The sequence below is a fragment of the Mesoplodon bidens genome (assembly GCF_964165515.1).
Source record: "Mesoplodon bidens genome assembly, chromosome: 9".
NCBI lineage: Eukaryota > Metazoa > Chordata > Mammalia > Artiodactyla > Ziphiidae > Mesoplodon > Mesoplodon bidens.
The window spans coordinates 95,464,329-95,475,604 of NC_138166.1; the positions used below are offsets into that span (position 1 = coordinate 95,464,329).

The following is an 11,276-nucleotide window of genomic DNA, read 5'->3' on the forward strand; positions in this document are numbered from 1 at the left end:
GTTACTTGCGGCACACAAGATCTTTGTTGCGGTGTGCAGGATCTTTCATTGTGGTGCGCAGGCTTATCTCTACTTGTGGCGTGCGGGCTCTAGGGTGTGCAGGCACAGTGCCGCATGTGGGATCCGCACTGACCAGGGATCGAACCCGCAACCTGCATACCCTGCATTGGAAGGCAGATTCTTAACCATTGGACCACCAGGGAAGTCCCTCAAGCTCTTTATCAATGGTTTAAATCTTTCTCAACAATTTTGGTCTCATCAGGTATTCAAAGATTTTATTTGTCTGAGAAAGTCTCTCCTGGAGCCTCTTGTCCTACTTCTAAATGGACGTGTCCCCATGCTTGGTGCACCTCCCTTCATTTAGATATCTGCCTTTTCAATCATCCTAGTGATTTGTTTGCGTCTCTCTTATCTTGGATCTTGTATTGTCTGTACCCCATGTCTTCCTTTATCATGGTGTACTCTCTAGCTTTGGAGGAGTAGTTCCCAGAGAAAGTATATAGAAAGTAAAGTATATAGAAGTATATAGAAAGTAAAGTATATAGAAAGTCTTTTATTGAGACTTGACTTGTCTTGTCTGAATATTCTTTATTTCCACCTTGCACTTGAGTATCCAGATAGAGGACCTAGGTTAGAGATAATTGTTACATTGCCTTTTAGCTTCCAAAATTACTTTCAAGAAGACTAAAACCACTCAATTTCTAATGTTTCGAATTTGGTATCCTCCCTCTTTTCCCTCTGTAGAAGCTTGTAGGATCTGCTCTTTATGCTCAGTATTCTGAAATTTTATGATGATGTGCCAGATACTTGGTGGATCCTTTTAATACGAAAATCTATATCCTTTAGTTCTGGGAATTTTTCTTCATTTATTTTGTTGATGCTTTTCTGCCCTCTATTTATTATATCTCTCTTTTTAGAATTTCTATTACTTGGGTATTGGATATTGTGGACTGGTGTTCTCTGTTTTTTCACTACATTTTTTTTGGGGGGGCTGTATTTTCTGAGATACTTCATAAATTTTATCTTCCAACTCTTCTACTGAGTTTTAAATTTCACATGTGCTTTTATTTACAAAGAGCTCCCCTTTTGAAATTTTTGAGTGTTGCTTTTAAACAACATTCTCTTATTTTATATAGTTTTGTCATTTTCTCTTAATTCTCTGGGAATATTGATATTGGGGGGTGGGGGGAAGATTTCTTTATCTTGCTTTTTTTCCCTCCAAGTAGCTATTTTATTTCTTTGTTTTGGTTTTATCTTCCATCTTTTCTCAGATGTCCCAAACTCCTTGTTGTCTGCTCTGTTGAGTGAGGGATGGAAAGGCTGGTTGGAAACCAACCAAGCTCACGAATGGGACTTGTTGACCATAGGCTTCACTGTAGAGTGATTGACTGGGCCAGTTATTTGAGGACTCTCTGATATCAGGGTCTTTAGAGGACTCTCTGATATCTTCCTCTGGGAAAGTTCAAGTTCTTGGAAAGAGGCTGTTCTTACCTCCTGCCTGGAGGGTGAAGGCCTGGGTGCCAACGTTCTGGACTCCAAGTGAGGGGAAAGCATTTGTCCACCTAATTTCACTGTTTTCAATATACCTTTGCCTCACATGTATTTAATATGCACCCAGCTCAGAGTTCCTGTTTAACCCTCTCCAGAGGATACACCTCCAGTCTTTTCCTGGGGTAGGCAGGAGTGGTTGCTTAGTTATGCAAAAGGGGAGAAGTGATCTGGGAATCTGAACCTTAAACTGACTTTTTGCTAATTTTTACCATTTTTTCTTTGATGGTACCTGGTACCACAAATCCTGAGTAAAAGTCAGGTTATTTTTTGATTTTTCCTTCTGCCTGCACAGAGTTCAGTTTCCTCAGCTCTGCTCTGTTTTTACCACTCTTCCATCTACATACTTTCCAGCCTCCCAAATGTTTGTGCTGTCATTGTGAATTGGTGCCTTGAAAATAATTTTTTTTTTTTTTTTTTTTTTTTTTGAGGTACGTGTGCCTCTCACTGTTGTGGCCTCTCCCGTTGCGGAGCACAGGCTCCGGACGCGCAGGCTCAGCGGCCATGGCTCACGGGCCCAGCCGCTCCGCGGCATGTGGGATCTTCCCGGACCGGGGCACGAACCCGTATCCCCTGCATCGGCAGGCGGCCTCTCAACCACTGCGCCACCAGGGAAGCCCTTGAAAATAATTTTTAAAAAATTCCTTTACAGTCAATTTAGAAGAGTTTTGGAAGGGAGTGAAAGAAGATGCATTGACTCCATCTGTCTTTTTCCCTCTTGATAACTTTTGATCTAGGACAGTAGTTTCAAATTTGTTTTTTCAGTGGAGTTCTGTCTTTAACTTAGATCTTATGCAGAAGCTCAGTCTAGAAAGTAGATATAAACAGAGCTGCTTTGTGTGAAGAGAAGATGAGAAGCTGTGGTTCTACTTTCTCAGTTTTCCTTTGCCCCTTCACTACTAGAAGGAGCCCATGGAAGGCATGGCTTCTAAACCACAGATTTACAAGTTGTTGAACATGATTTCTCTCTCCAGTAGACATCAGAGTGAACTTTATGGCAGTATGGAAGGAGCATTGATTTACCCTTTACAAGATTAATTGTATTGCTTCCAATTTGTTTAAACGGTGCAAGACAGAGAAAGAACTCTTCAAAAAATTTTTGATTTGAAATAAAATTGGACTCTGGACCTCCTTGCCGGCTAACCTTATCATCATAAAAGTGCTATTTTTATGTGAAAGGAAACTGTATACATTTACCTGAATATTAAAAGATGTTTAACTTTTTTGATAATCGAGGATGTTGGGAATTCCCCATTTAATCTTAGAGAAGCTAAAATGCTGTTTTATATTGGGTTGCTATCAGATCCAATGTTTTATCCAAAATTATTTACTTAAATAGAAGAGAGAGAGGATGTCTGTAGGGCCAAAATACTATTTAGAACTCATTCTATATGAGCATTATCGAAACTGTGCATGATTTAGCTTCATATTTATGTGCAGTCTCTCCATTAAAAACGTTGTTATTCCCTTCCTTCTCCACCTTTCTGTGGCACAGACCACCAGTTACCTAATGAAACCATGGAAGAATATGGAAGTATTTGCACACTGCAGGTCACTCAAAGGTCCAGTGGGGAATGGACACCAAGATTTACAAACCTTGCCAAATAAAATGTGTATTTTCACATGTCTTTAAGATGACTCAGTGAATTTTTGAACGTAATAAGAAAAAATAAAACAAAGAAGCAAACTAATGAATAGAAACCAAAAAACTCCTTTACAAGTGTAGAGTACCAAAATGAAGGGAGTACAAATAGATCTTTTTGGAATCATACACTTGGAAGCTGACTTTCTGCTGTTAATGTGTTTGACACTAGCATCATTTCATAGAAGACTCAGGCATCATCTTAAAAAAAATATTGCCAGTTGTGCTACAGAGAAGGATTTATATGTTTCATTTGCAAGCACGAGGCACCTTTAGAAAGGAGAAACACGACCCAAACTCTTGTGAGAATCACCTGGTATTTTTGATTGCTTTTGTGTATTGAAAGGGCTCTTAACAACAACTCAAAGAGTTGCTCTGCCTGTGGCCTCTTTTGGAGGCAGACGATGAATGGGGTGTTGACGAAAAACTATTCACACCCTAGAGGTTGAGGGTTATGTTTTATGTGGCAGGAATTTTTAGGTCTTCAGGCCCAGGAGGCAGCATCTCAAGGAACCCTGAGAACGGCTCCAAGGAGGTGAGGGGGGAGCCAGGATATATAGGAACTTTGCAACAAAGGGCAGGTCGTCTGAACGACAAAAATGATTGTTAATGAAGGAAAACCAGATATCCCAAGTTAAGGCATTCAGCGCTTTTCTATGTATGGGAAGATGCCGGAGTCTGGGCTCACTGAAATCATTCCTTTGAAATGCACCTCAGCTGTCTGGGGCCAGTGTCCTGTGTTTTCATATCCTGAGTTTCCTCAGGGCTCACCATGGGGAATGGCTGCAGTTTGATGGCTGCTAGATGGCAGGTATGCTTTTCCTTCCTGAGTTTCCTTAGTCGGCTTGTGGCTGCAATCGCTGTTGACAGTGACATCCTTTGTTTACTGTTATGGCAGGTAGTATTCCATTTATCAGGGACATGGGACCTCTCTAAGACATGTCTAGTGGAGCGCTGAGAGATGGATGAACAGGTACCTGAGGAACAGTACTCTTTCAACCTTCTTATAGAAGAGTATCAAAATGGGAGAAAACATTCACTTTGTAGAGCCGTTAACTGTAGAAAAGGAAAAGTCTTGGGAAAGACTTGCTGGGAAAGCATATGTTTTGATGACTGTGCAAGTCCCATGAAAGTTGCCTGTGAACACACAGGGAACACTTGGTTACATGTGACCACAACAGGGCGTGTGTACCATGGCCTCAACTTGCTTCCTGATGACATCATGAAGCTGGCTTTTCACTGAAGGATTCTGAGAAGCGCCAGAATGTTGTGAAACCTGCAGAAACCACGTATTGCTGCTGTCTTTGAGAAGCCAGAGAAAACAGGCAAAGAACTAAATCATGTCACTGAAGCTGTGATGCAGAACCATTGGTCAGGTTGGATTATCTGCTCTTGATAGCCTTTTGAGAAAAATAAAGCAGCTCTTCAAGCAAGTGACGTAACCTCTTTCTCCTGAGGTCTCCACTGTAAATAATATAACCTTGGTTTTATTTATTTTAAATCTTTTACACATAGACCTCTCACCTTTGGAATCTTGATTGAGACCATGTGAAGTGGGAAGCAAGGCTGTTATCTGTGAGTGGTCATGGGGGAGGACCCTGGCTCTGGGATCTTCCTTGCTTCACCACCTTTACCTCTGCTTTCTTATACCCTCCTCTCTCTCTTCGTTTTTCCCCTTTTTGGTCTGTTTTCATGTTCACAGGCTTTCCTGCCTTTTACAACCCACTTTAGTTGGATCTTTCTTAGTGGCTACCTGAACCTGGGTTGGCTGATCTGAACCAGTGTCCCTTTGCATGGTTGGCAGTGGAGGCAAAATGTAATGTGTGAAATCACTTGATAAATGGTAAGGTGATGTTCTAACAGGTGGGTTGTTATTATCTTAAGCATTATTATAGAAAGTGGTTCCTCCCACAGACAATAGTCCCTCCCTGGGGGCTTGTTCTGAGCTTTATTCTTAGCTCCTCTTATCGTCCCACCAACTCTTGCTTCCCCTGGCTCTTACTGTGATGTCCACTCTGGATCTGATCTCCCTATTTCCATTCTCTGCTTTCCCTTCTTCTCATTATGACGTATCTACTCTCTCTCATTTCCTCAGAGGCTTCTTGCGAAATGATTAATTTTGGTTTTCTAAACACATTGAAGCTAAAGTGTTAATGGCTAACAGATTTGATGTTAACACATTAGGGAAACTCACTTTTTAAGTAGAGACTCCTTGAACTCCAATATGGAGCCCGCCAGTGAAATTTTAGGCAGCATGAGCAGTCACTGGAAGGGAAAGGGAGCCTTTTCTTAGTGTTTCCAGGACTTGTGCATATGTATGACTTCTTATTCCACCCATATATAATACATGCAGGATATGGAATAAAATATTAACTTGGGACATGAAGGGTCAGGGAAGGTTTGTGGTCATGGGAGGCAAACAGGGATAAGGACTTTTTCTAACTTTTAAGGAAAAGTTAGAAAAGAAATAGTATAGTGAGAATTGTAGTGCAAAATATGAGTATTTTCAATCACACTTGGAACCTCTATTCTGTTACCATTTTCCTCCATCTGGCCCTAATGAAGAACAGGCAAATACAGGTTTGGCAAACAGAGACAGGGTGTCATTGAGCTGGGAGGGATTTGCATGCCCAGGGAAATCACAGGGATCCTCTTTTCAAATCCCCGAGGACTGGCAGGGGTGGGAGTGGGGGTGGGGAGGTGGTGGTGTTTGCTGGTTGCTGCGCTTTTGCCTGAATCCAAGGAGAGCCTCTGAATCTATAGTCACAACAGAGTGTGGCTTGTCCAGAGAGGCTGTGGATGTGCCCCAGCACCCCGGAGGAGAAGCTGAGTCTGAGCAGAGCCTCCCTGGAGAAGGTGCCTTCCTCACCCATGTTGATCTTCATGGTCATCTTTTTCCTGGAGCTGTTGGCTGCTCTGCTGCAGAATGGCTTCATAGTTACTGTGTTGGTCAGGGAGTGGGTACAATGCCAGACACTGCTTGCAGGCGACATGATTGTGGCGGCCTCCCTGGCCGCCTCCTGGTTCTGACTGTATGGGATGGCCCTCCTGAACAACCTCGTGGCCGCCTTTGGTTTTGGTTCCAAAATTTACTATTTCAGCGTCCCCTAGGACTTCATCAACTCTCTCACTTTCTGGCTTACTCCTTGGCTTGCTACATTCTACTGTGTGAAGATCTCATTCTTCTCTCACCGCATCTTCTTTGGGCTGAAGTGGAGGATTTCTCGGTCAGGGCCCAGGCTGCTGCTGGGCTGCCTGATCTTATCTGCTCTGGTAGTCATCCCATTAGACACTGGGAATACAATTCTTGTGCAGATGGTTGCTGCCCAGAGTTCCCATGGAAACAACACCCTGGCTGGTAGAATGCAGACTGTCTCTTTGTACTTTTTTCTACCTCATGTAATTATTATGCGGTCAATTCCATTTCTCCTGTTCCCGGTGTCCACCCTCTCACTCGTGTTCTCGCTGCGCTGGCACTTGGGGCAGATGAGGGACCATAGACCTGGCCCCGAGTGATCCCAGCACCCAGGCTCACACCGTGGTCCTGAAGTCACTTGCCTTCTTCCTCATCTTCTACCATCATATTACCTGTGCCTGATTATTGTTATAAACATCCTAACCCTCTGGAATCACTGGCGCTGGGCCTGGGAAGTGGTGACCTGTGCAGGCATCTGTCTGCACTCCAGCATCTTGGTGCACAGCAGCGTCAAGCTGAGAAAGGCCCTGAAGAAGAGGCTTTGGAGAGCCCTGGACAAGGAGCAGTTTGTCTTTTCAGTGTCAGTAACTACTGTCACTGGACAAGCCCATGAGTGGCAAGAATGCACAAGGTTTGGGTGTTGTCCTCTCTTTTCATTTCCTTCTTTCTTCCCCACTCTCTCTACACCCCATTAATTCTTTTTCCATTCCTCTCTGTTTCTACCCTCCCTTCTGGTGGTCCTGGTCCCTCGTCTGGGTCCCAAACCACCTTGGACTAGAATGGTGGCCTCATTTCCTCACAGGCCTCTTTCACAAGCAGCCCTAATAATATATTCTCCAAGCATCATTTTGGTCTGTATTCCCTTGACAGAGACCTGTAATGGTTGTCAGTTGTTCTGTGGTCAACCTAAAGTTTTTTCTGAATGGTGACATAGGTTGTCTCGTACCATCCCACACCATCCCACACACATCAGTTGCCCTCCTCAACCTTGCTGTGCTCTCAGAGCTCAGTCTCTCTACTTCAGCCCAGGAAAGCTGCTTTCTGTCTCCCCGCATGCTCTTCCCTGCAGCCTGTGGTCTTTTGGCCCATCCGGAACTTCCTTCTTTCCTTTCTCTGCTGTTTTTTGCCATTCCCTTCTTTTGTGCCCTGCTTAAGACCAGTTCCACCCATGGAGCTTTTTCTTTTGAACAATTGATGTCTGAGGGCATGTATGAGTTTTGTGCCACTATAGGACCTGCCCATGGTTTTGTGTGTTCGGTATATGTTGAATTAAAAGGAATTTTCTGATGTGGAAATGCTTTGGCCAACAGAAGATAGAAAAGGAAAACAAAGGAAATTTGCTATAGTTTTAAATTTTGAGAATCTTACTCTTCCTGTCCACTCATCCAGGAGGTGGACCCTGGATGCCGATGTCTAGGATGGTAGTCTTTAAATTAGGGTGTTTGCATCCCGGAGTGTGTGCAAAATGATCCATTGGGTGTAGAAAGAAAAGCATGACAATTTCCATTTCCATTTATTTTTATCTCATCCTTTTAATCCCTATTTCTGATATGTGTTTTATGATGTACATAATGTATTAGTAGAGTATTACAAGCATATAATTAAAATAAATAAACATGCATATGGTGGAATTCATGTTCATAATTTTTTTTTTAACTGATGGAGTTTACTATAAAAAAGTTTGGAGACCAAGAGACCAGAAGAGATTGGGAAAAACACCATACATGGTTAACAGATTTATATGTCTGAGCTAATCAAGATAGGAGTAATAAACAACAGAACAGAATAGAGTTTACAAAGGATTTTCAAATAAATAACTGCATTTATGATAAACTGTCCAACAGTCTTGGGAGCTGAGACCCCAAAACATTTCTTGGGAGCTGAGACCCCAAAACATTTTGTTGTAATGCTAGCTGGAGGCTGAGCTACGGCAAGAAGAGCAAGAGAGAGGAACAGAGATGAGGTAGCAAGATGAGGAGTTTTCACCTGGAAGAAGATGATTAGGGCTTTAAAAGAGGAGATGCCCGAATTGTAGGAGAGGAGCGCAAGGGGTTTCCCAAAGAGTAGAGAGAGGGTGAAGCTGGACAGAGGAAACTGGAAAGCTGGGACTATCATAAAGCAATTTTTCTTTTTCCCTTTTTTTTTTTTTTTGGCAGCAATACGAGTGAGCTGGGAGGGCAATAATAAATTGCGGGCACTGAATTTTGGGGTTTAAGCCACAAGAGGGATGGGTGGAGGCAGCAAAGGCAGGAGCATCAGGGATGTCACCTGGAAGACTGGCTTTCCCCTGGACAGAGCTCCAGAACTTTACTGAATGTCTTGGGTGGGAGGGGAATGGTGGTGCGACTCTCATGTTCTGCAGCATTTTCACAGCCTTTTGATTTATGCCAGGACTAGTGGGCTTATCTCAGGAGTTTTTAATTGGTTGATGTCCTCAACCTCCCTTTCCTAGGCTCTAGCTCATAAGAGCCCATAAACATTTGGTGGCCCCATCTTGACCAAAGACACAGCCTAATATCTCATCCTGACTTTCAAAGCCTTCTGGGGTCTCTCCCCAGCCTGCCTTTTCAGCCTGGTATGCGACCATTCCCTTATGGAAACCCTCTGCTGTAGTCAAACTTATCTGTTTCCTGGACATAATCACACTTCCATCTCCTTTACTGGTGTCATCTCTCTGTCCTTTCAACATACAAGAGAGCACCTTTGCTGTCCCACAATGAAGGGGCTGCTGATGTTACTGAATTCTTCTCAGAATTCTTGGGATGGAAATAGGATGACATATACATTTAGAACCACAGCCTGGGAGTGCTCCTTTTTTTATCCTCTGAGAGATAGAACTGAGCTGAGTGTTTCCCACACAGACAATGTACTCAGGATTCCTACCTCTGCCACCCTCAGGATCATACATACAAAGACTACCTGTGAACATTTCAAAATTCTCAGACTTGGCTTCCACCAAATAAGAAAGTCTGAGAAAGCAAAACATAACAAACAAAAAGCACAAACAACAAAAGAGCCGCCATAAAACATATTCCATATTAAAATACGAATGGTTGTTCACACTCTTGGATTAACTTAATCTGCACATAGTGTATGTCCAGTAAATGTTTGTGGTTTATGATTAGTGCCTGAAAGCACTTTGAGGGCAGATACCGAGTTCACTGTTACAGTCCCAGCGCCTTTCACAGCATCATTATGATATACAGGAGATGCTTATTAATTGTTGTTGGTCAAATTGAGGGTTAACAGCATATTTTTCCCATTATATGAGCCATCAAATATGTAGGAAGTAGATGGGAAAAGATACGAATTTTCCATATTGAAAATTTTGTGGCTGGCCAGACACCAGAGCTACGAGCTCAGAGTTTGCTTTATTGCTCCATGTTCCAGGAGCAAACAGCCCAGTGTCAGCCAGAGGAACACGGGCAGGGTAGAGAGCAGCTGGGAACTCTGTCCCCTGGAGATGCGCATCTTCTGAGAAAGGCAGAGTGAATTAGTTGCCTTAGTTCACCTCTCCTTTCCGCAAGATCACCATGTTCGCTACAGCAAGGCTTCTGTGTTGGAAGGTCAGTTCTACCTGGACCTTTGTCTCAGGTGAACTGGGCACTAGAAAGAGATGCTGAGAGTTCTGGATTCTGTTCTGTCTTTGTGGGGTTCTGTGCATGGAAATAGTAGGCTGTGGTGCTAGTCAGAAGATGAGTGTTCTATAAAATACTCCCTCACTCTCATGTTACTTGATCCTGAGCCTTCACTGTTGCCATAGCTGACCCAGAACCGTTTCTGCTTGCCTCACTCTCTGTGACACATTAACCTGCTCGCACGCACCCGAGTAAGTAAGCACTCACCTGATTGCTTTTTTTTTTTTTGATTCTTTGAGCCTCATTCCTATTGAAAATGTGGCCTTTGCTTACTCCACCTTCCTCTAATTAAAGTAGATATCCAGTATTTGGTGCCTTGGATCTCTACTGCATCCCTGATGCTCTCCTGAATTTTCCTTGGACTGCTTGTCCCTCCACAGGGTGGATATCATTATAACACTTGTCATCACCACCTTACTTATTTCTTATACATGTGTAGAGATTTCTAGTTTCCACATATACATCCATATATGTGTGTGTATATATATTCACATATATTTGTGATCCATATTTTATAGATGAAGAAAGTGGGGTTCAGAGAGGTTAAACGACTAGTCCAAAGATCCATAGATAGTGACTGTGACAAAACTCAAAGCCTGGTCTTCTGACTTCAGCTGCGGATGAAGAAGATAGGAGTACAAGATGTGCTGCTAACTGTGCAAAGATTTCTGGTCTTGGAATCAGTTTGGGTCTTGGTCTTTTCTCCAAACTGTGACTTTAGGTGGGAGCCTTAATCTATAACTTGAGGCTTCATTATAAAATTATTTAATGTCCTTTTTTGATGTTTCTCATGTTTAAAAAATTTTTTTTTATTGGGGTATAGTTGTTTTACAATGTTGTATTAGTTTCTACTGTACAGCGAAGTGGACTTCCATGTGCTATACAGCAGGTTCTTATTGGTTATTTATTTTATACATACTAGTGTATATATGTCAATCCATTTAATGTCTTCTTTCACTCTGAAAACTGAGATTCTAGTCCTAGAATCTAGTCTTATCCTGTGAATTAGAACAGATGATACTTTTCACATCTTACAGATGGAGAAACGGAGGCACAGAGGGGCCTGCTCACATACCCAGTAACTCACAGTGATGGTGGAACTAGGACTAACACTCGCCTTGATTCCTAGCCCAGAGTTCTTCCTGCCATAGCCCATTAGTGCTATAGCTACCATAGTAGGCTTTCCTGTATGAACTGCCCTTTAAAGGTCACTGATAAAATATGGTTAAAACATTCACTTGCTTGATTATGT

General features: G+C 42.7%; 1 pseudogene across 1 annotated transcript; it reads left to right on the forward strand.

Moving 5' to 3' along the window:
- The first annotated feature begins 5,989 nt into the window (after positions 1-5,989).
- On the forward strand, positions 5,990-9,864 carry LOC308622328 (taste receptor type 2 member 134-like; annotated as a pseudogene). Its single transcript has 2 exons — positions 5,990-6,966; positions 9,777-9,864. The product of its transcript is annotated as a taste receptor type 2 member 134-like (transcript).
- Positions 9,865-11,276: the final 1,412 nt, after the last annotated feature.